Source organism: Oncorhynchus tshawytscha, unplaced genomic scaffold, assembly GCF_018296145.1.
Source record: "Oncorhynchus tshawytscha isolate Ot180627B unplaced genomic scaffold, Otsh_v2.0 Un_contig_3735_pilon_pilon, whole genome shotgun sequence".
NCBI lineage: Eukaryota > Metazoa > Chordata > Actinopteri > Salmoniformes > Salmonidae > Oncorhynchus > Oncorhynchus tshawytscha.
Window position 1 is genome coordinate 110,001 of NW_024609281.1, and position 6,241 is coordinate 116,241.

Sequence of the window (6,241 nt, forward strand, 5' to 3'; positions counted from 1 at the left end):
AGTGAGCTCTTGTCCAACAGCTGATTTGAGACAATTAATAATTTTTCTTTGTCCATTCTTTTTCAAAGAAAAATTTGGATGAGGCATGCATTTCAGATATTCCCTGAAATTTACTTCTCACCAGTGCCCCCTGTGCTCTGATACCCAGCAGGTCTGCCAATGCAGCTTTTCTCCTCTTGAGGACCTGAGTATGGCCTCGATCTCCTGTGGTCTCAACCAACGTCATGAGTTCCACTATTTCAATCTCTAGGGCTTTCATTGATCTGGTGATATCCTTGGTGACATTCCTCGTGTATTGATTACAAAATTGTTGAATCTGGATTTTCCCTATATCCCACCACTGTTGAATGGATACAAAACTGGCCTTTTGAGACCTCCACCTCTCCCCAAAAAAACTGAAACAGTTCCTGAAGTGAGCATCACTCAATAAAGTTATATTTATTTATATAAAGTTATATAATAAAGTTATATTTATTATTATATTTATTTATATTAAAATGCCAGTATGCGCTTTTGGGTTTTACATCGTTAATGAACACCACCTCTGTTATTAAACAATGATCAGAAAATCCCACTGGAGTTATCACACTTGATTTACAGACCTGAGATTGATGCTCAAAAACATAAAACCTATCTAACCTGGCCATAGAGATGATGTTCTCTCTCACATGCGCCCAGGTGTACTGCCTTGTTCCTCCATGTTGACTCCACCAAATATCACACAATTCATTTGTTACAATAAGGCATTTTAAAAACGTCCTTGAGGCTATATGAGGTTCTTGGTGATTTCTATCTAAATCACTAACTGTGCAGTTAAAATCCCCAGCAATAAACAAATAATCTTCTTTGTTACATTTCTCAATGGTATTTGATAGTGTCTCTAAAAAACATACCCTCTCAACTGTCACCACTGGGGCATATACATTTATCAGACACATAGTGATGTTTTCATACCTTGCTCTAACTTTTAATAACCTCCCCTCAACTATCTCTTCAACCTCATATGACAAAGGCAAAAACCCTTTTGAGAACAAGATAACCACACCCCCACTTTTTGAGTTTTTATGACTACACACCACTGTCCCCCCCACTCCTGTTGCCACATAACTTCATTTTCCAAATTACTATGAGTTTCTTGTAGAAAAATGATGTCACTTCCCTTTCCCCTAATTAACTCATACACCATGGCTCTTTTTTTAACATCTCTTGCCCCATTTACATTTAAAGAAGAGATCTTAAAACTGCTCATGGATAAAAAAAATATACAGAGGAAGATACAGCTACCACATCTCTTTACAGAGTTAAAACTGCAACTGAACTCTTTCATTTTCTTTAGAATTTACATCACTTATCACTCTCGTGACCACTTTCTTGAGTCTAGCAATTTCAGGGCTTTTCAAACTTCCCCTGTAATTTTTGACATCAGAAACTTTGCTGATTCAATAAACAATTCACGTTCAGGGAAAAAATCAGTTACATTGTAATCCTGCATATATTTCTTCCCTTTTGTCAACTTCAGAAATTGACGTATCCTCTCGATCCCATACCTCCCTTCCACCCCATTTATCTCACTATATTGTTGTGACGCGTCAGATGACTCACTCTCGCTATCCTCCCCAGAAGAATACTCCACCATCTCTACAACTTGTTCATCTTCAGCTGATTTATCACTCTCTACCTTTCTCTTAGAATTAGACCCTTCACCACCCCTTAAATTCTTCCTTTTACTCCTCGGTATTTTGAAAACATCCGCTTCCTTTTCCGTTATTTCAATCTCCTCTTGACTTCCAATTTCATTTTCCAGCACCACCTCAGCATCGGCAGTCGCAATCTCACCTACTGTTTCCCCTCCCTCTTTGTTCTGATCTACCACAATTGCCCCCGTATTCACACTGCCTTCCTCTCCTACTTTTCCAACCACATCTGCCCACCTTCTCTCTTCCCCTGCACCCGTATTATTTTCATCCCTTCGCGGTTGTGTATTATTTGCACCCGCACTAAAGCTACTACCAGGCTCAGCTCGCTCATTCTCGGGACAATTACGCACCAAATGCCCCTCTCTTCCACATCCAAAACATTTCATTGATTCAGTAGATGCATAGAAGACATAATCAAATCCATCAATCTTAAAACTAAACGCTAAATTCAGTTCATCTCCTTCCTTTTTTAAAATCATATGCACTTGTCTCCTATGAGACACGACATGTTTCAACAACGGAGATTTACATCCAAAAAGAACCTTCTTTATTGTAGATACTATTTGACCATGGCGAGATAACTCTCGCTCTAACACTTCATCTCTAACAAATGGTGGCACGTTAGAAAGCATAACTTTCTTCGCCGGATTCATAAGCGGAAATACAGGCGTCTGTGTCTCCCGCAACACAACACCCCTCTCAACTATTTTATTCACCTTTTCAATTGAATCTAAGAATATCACTACAGCGCTATTCATCCTTGAGGCTGATTTGATGCTATCATACCCAATGATAGCACCCACAGCCAAGCTACATTCTTCCACTGAACACCCGGCCGCAGCAGGAATCTTTACTCCATGCCTCCGACTAAGTTTTTCAAACTCTTCATTTCCGCGAGTGGCCATAGCAACCAGCCCCACCCGCTGGTTGTGCCCTCGCGAAAAACCAACCTCAAAGCAAAGATCCCACCACCCCTATACGTGCTTAGTGATAGTTTAAACAAAATACCCTTAAAACAACTAAACTAATCAATATATATATATATATATATACATACCAAAACCCGATAGAGTGAAAAGAAATTCCATTCGCTCTCGCAATCACTCCTACTTGACAACTCACTCCCAGCATGCACTCCCAGCATGCACTCCGATAGATAGAGAGAGAGAGAGAGAGAGAGAGAGAGAGAGAGAGAGAGAGAGAGAGAGAGAGAGACAGAGAGAGAGAGAGAGAGAGAGAGAGAGAGAGAGAGAGAGATAGATAGAGAGAGAGAGAGAGAGAGAGAGAGAGAGAGAGAGAGAGAGAGAGAGAGAGAGATAGAGAGAGAGAGAGTGAGAGAGAGAGAAAAGCCCTTTAATTTAAACTTAAATTGAGAGAGAGAGGACAGAGCAAGAAAGACAGATGAGCTAGTTCCAGCTACTGTCTGTCTGCTTCAGTGAACACAGGAGAGAGATGGAGGGACGGTGAAATAAAAGAGGTAGAGAGATTGAGAGGACAACATGGAAAGAGCACATTGTGGCATCGTGTCACACAGGGGCCGAAGTGGATTAAGTTAAAAGAGAGTGTGTGACGGTGTGTGAGTTTGTGATGGTGAGTGTGTGAGACTGAGTGAGGAGAGTGTGAGGAGAATGTGACGGTAGATGTCTCCATGAGAGGATAAAAAGTCACTGAAAGTCAAAAGAAAGGTGAACATATCTGATTGGGTCTGAGAGCTGATGCTGCTGTCATTCTTCGTCCATGCATGCACACTCGGACACACACTCGGACACACACACACACACACTCTCTCTCTCTCTCTCTCTCTCTCTCTCTCTCTCTCTCTCGCTCTCTCTCTCTCTCGCTCTCTCCCCCTCTCTCTCTCTCTGGGCTCTCACCTTAAGGATGACTCTGCTAAGTATCTGACAGAGAGGGAGAGAGGAAGAGATGGATGGAGACGTAGAGGGAGAGAGACAGGCTTCAAGGGGACTCCTATGGTAGGTACACCTATAGTTCATCTCTTGGCAGTAGTACTGTAGACTATCACTGACCTCAACCCAGAGTCTCTCAGAGCACAGTCAGCCCACTGACACCCCTATCAGACCACAGCAAAATCACAGTCTACTTGAACAGAGTGATTCTCAGTCATGAGGCATCAAAGCCAAAGGAACTGAATAACATTAAGAAATGCTACAGATGGAAGGAATGCAGTTTGGAAACCTACCAAAAAACAATTAGGCAACAACAAATTCAATCCTTTTTAGACAACTTCCTGGGTAAAACGTTCCACTGTAATAGTGAAGGTGTAAACTTGGTAGTAGAAAATCTTAACAGTATATTTGATCTCTCAGCTTCCCTATCAAATATAAAAATCTCAAATAGAAAACTGAAGAAAATGAACAACAATGACAAATGGTTTGATGAAGAATGCAAAAATCTAAGAAAGAAATTGAGAAACCTGTCCAACCAAAAACATAGAGACCCGGAAAACTTGATTCCACGCCTTCACTATGGTGAATCACTGAAACATAGAGACCCAGAAAACTTGATTCCACGCCTTCACTATGGTGAATCACTGAAACATAGAGACCCAGAAAACCTGAGTCTACGCCTTCACTATGGTGAATCACTAAAACATAGAGACCCAGAAAACCTGAGTCTAAGCCTTCACTATGGTGAATCACTAAAACATAGAGACCCAGAAAACCTGAGTCTACGCCTTCACTATGGTGAATCACTAAAACATAGAGACCCAGAAAACCTGAGCCTACGCCTTCACTATGGTGAATCACTAAAAACATAGAGACCCAGAAAACCTGAGCCTACGCCTTCACTATGGTGAATCACTAAAAACATAGAGACCCAGAAAACCTGAGTCTACACCTTCACTATGGTGAATCACTAAAACAATACAGAAATACACTACAGAAAAAGAAGGAACAGCACGTCAGAAATCAGCTCAATGTAATTGGCTTTTTACCAAATTACCGAACAACAGACCATGTATTCACCCTGCACACCCTAATTGACAACCAAACAAACCAAAACAAAGGCAAAGTCTTCTCATGCTTTGTTGATTTCAAAAAAGCCTTCGACTCAATTTGCAATGAGGGTCTGCTATACAAACTGATGGAAAGTGGTGTTGGGGGTAAAACATACGACTTTATAAAATCCATGTAAACAAACAACAAGTATGCGGTTAAAATTGGCAAAAAACACACACATTTCTTCCCACAGGGTCGTGGGGTGAGACAGGGTTGCAGCTTAAGCCCCACCCTCTTCAACATATATATCAACGAACTGGCGCGGGCACTAGAAAAGTCTGCAGCACCCGGCCTCAACCTACTAGAATCTGAAGTCAAATGTCTACTGTTTGCTGATGATCTGGTGCTTCTGTCACCAACCAAGGAGGGCCTACATCAGCACCTAGAACTTCTGCACAGATTCTGACAGACCTGGGCCCTGACAGTAAATCTCAGTAAGACCAAAATAATGGTGCTCCAAAACAGGTCCAGTCGCCAGGATCACAAATACAAATTCCATCTAGACACTGTTGCCCTAGAGCTCACAAAAAACTATACCTACCTTGGCCTAAACATCAGCGCCACAGGTAACTTCCACAAAGCTGTGAACGATCTGAGAGACAAGGCAAGAAGGGCATTCTATGCCATCAAAAGGAACATAAAATTCAACATACCAATTAGGATCTGGCTAAACATACTTGAATCAGTTATAGAGCCCATTGCCCTTTATGGTTGTGAGGTCTGGGGTCCGCTCACCAACCAAGACTACACAAAATGGGACAAACACCAAATTGAGACTCAGCATGCAGAATTCTGCAAACATATCCTCAGTGTACAACGTAGAACACCAAATAATACATGCAGAGCAGAATTAGGCCGATACCCGCTAATTATCAAAATCCAGAAAAGAGCCGTTAAATTCTACAACCACCTAAAAGGAAGCGATTCCCAAACCTTCCATAACAAAGCCATCATCTACAGAGAGATGAACCTGGAGAAGAGTCCCCTAAGCAAGCTGGTCCTGGGGCTCTGTTCACAAACACAAACACACCCCACAGAGCCCCAGGACAGCAGCACAATTAGACCCAAATAAATCATAAGAAAACAAAAAGATAATTACTTGACACATTGGAAAGAATTAACAAAAAAACAGAGCCAACTATAATGCTATTTGGCCCTACACAGAGAGTACACAGAGGCAGAATACTTGACCACTGTGACTGAGTCAAACTCATGGAAAGCTTTGACTATGTACAGACTCAGTGAGCATAGCCTTGCTATTGAGAAAGGCCACCATAGACAGACATGGCTCTCAAGAGAAGACAGGCTATGTCCACACTGCCCACAAAATGAGGTGGAAACTGAGCTGTACTTCCTAACCTCCTGCCCAATGTATGACCATATTAGAGAGACATATTTCCCTCAGATTACACAGATCCACAAAGAATTCGAAAACAAATCCAATATTGATAAACTCCCATATCTATTGGGTGAAATACCACAGTGTGCCACCACAGCAGCAAGATTTGTGACCTGTTGCCACGA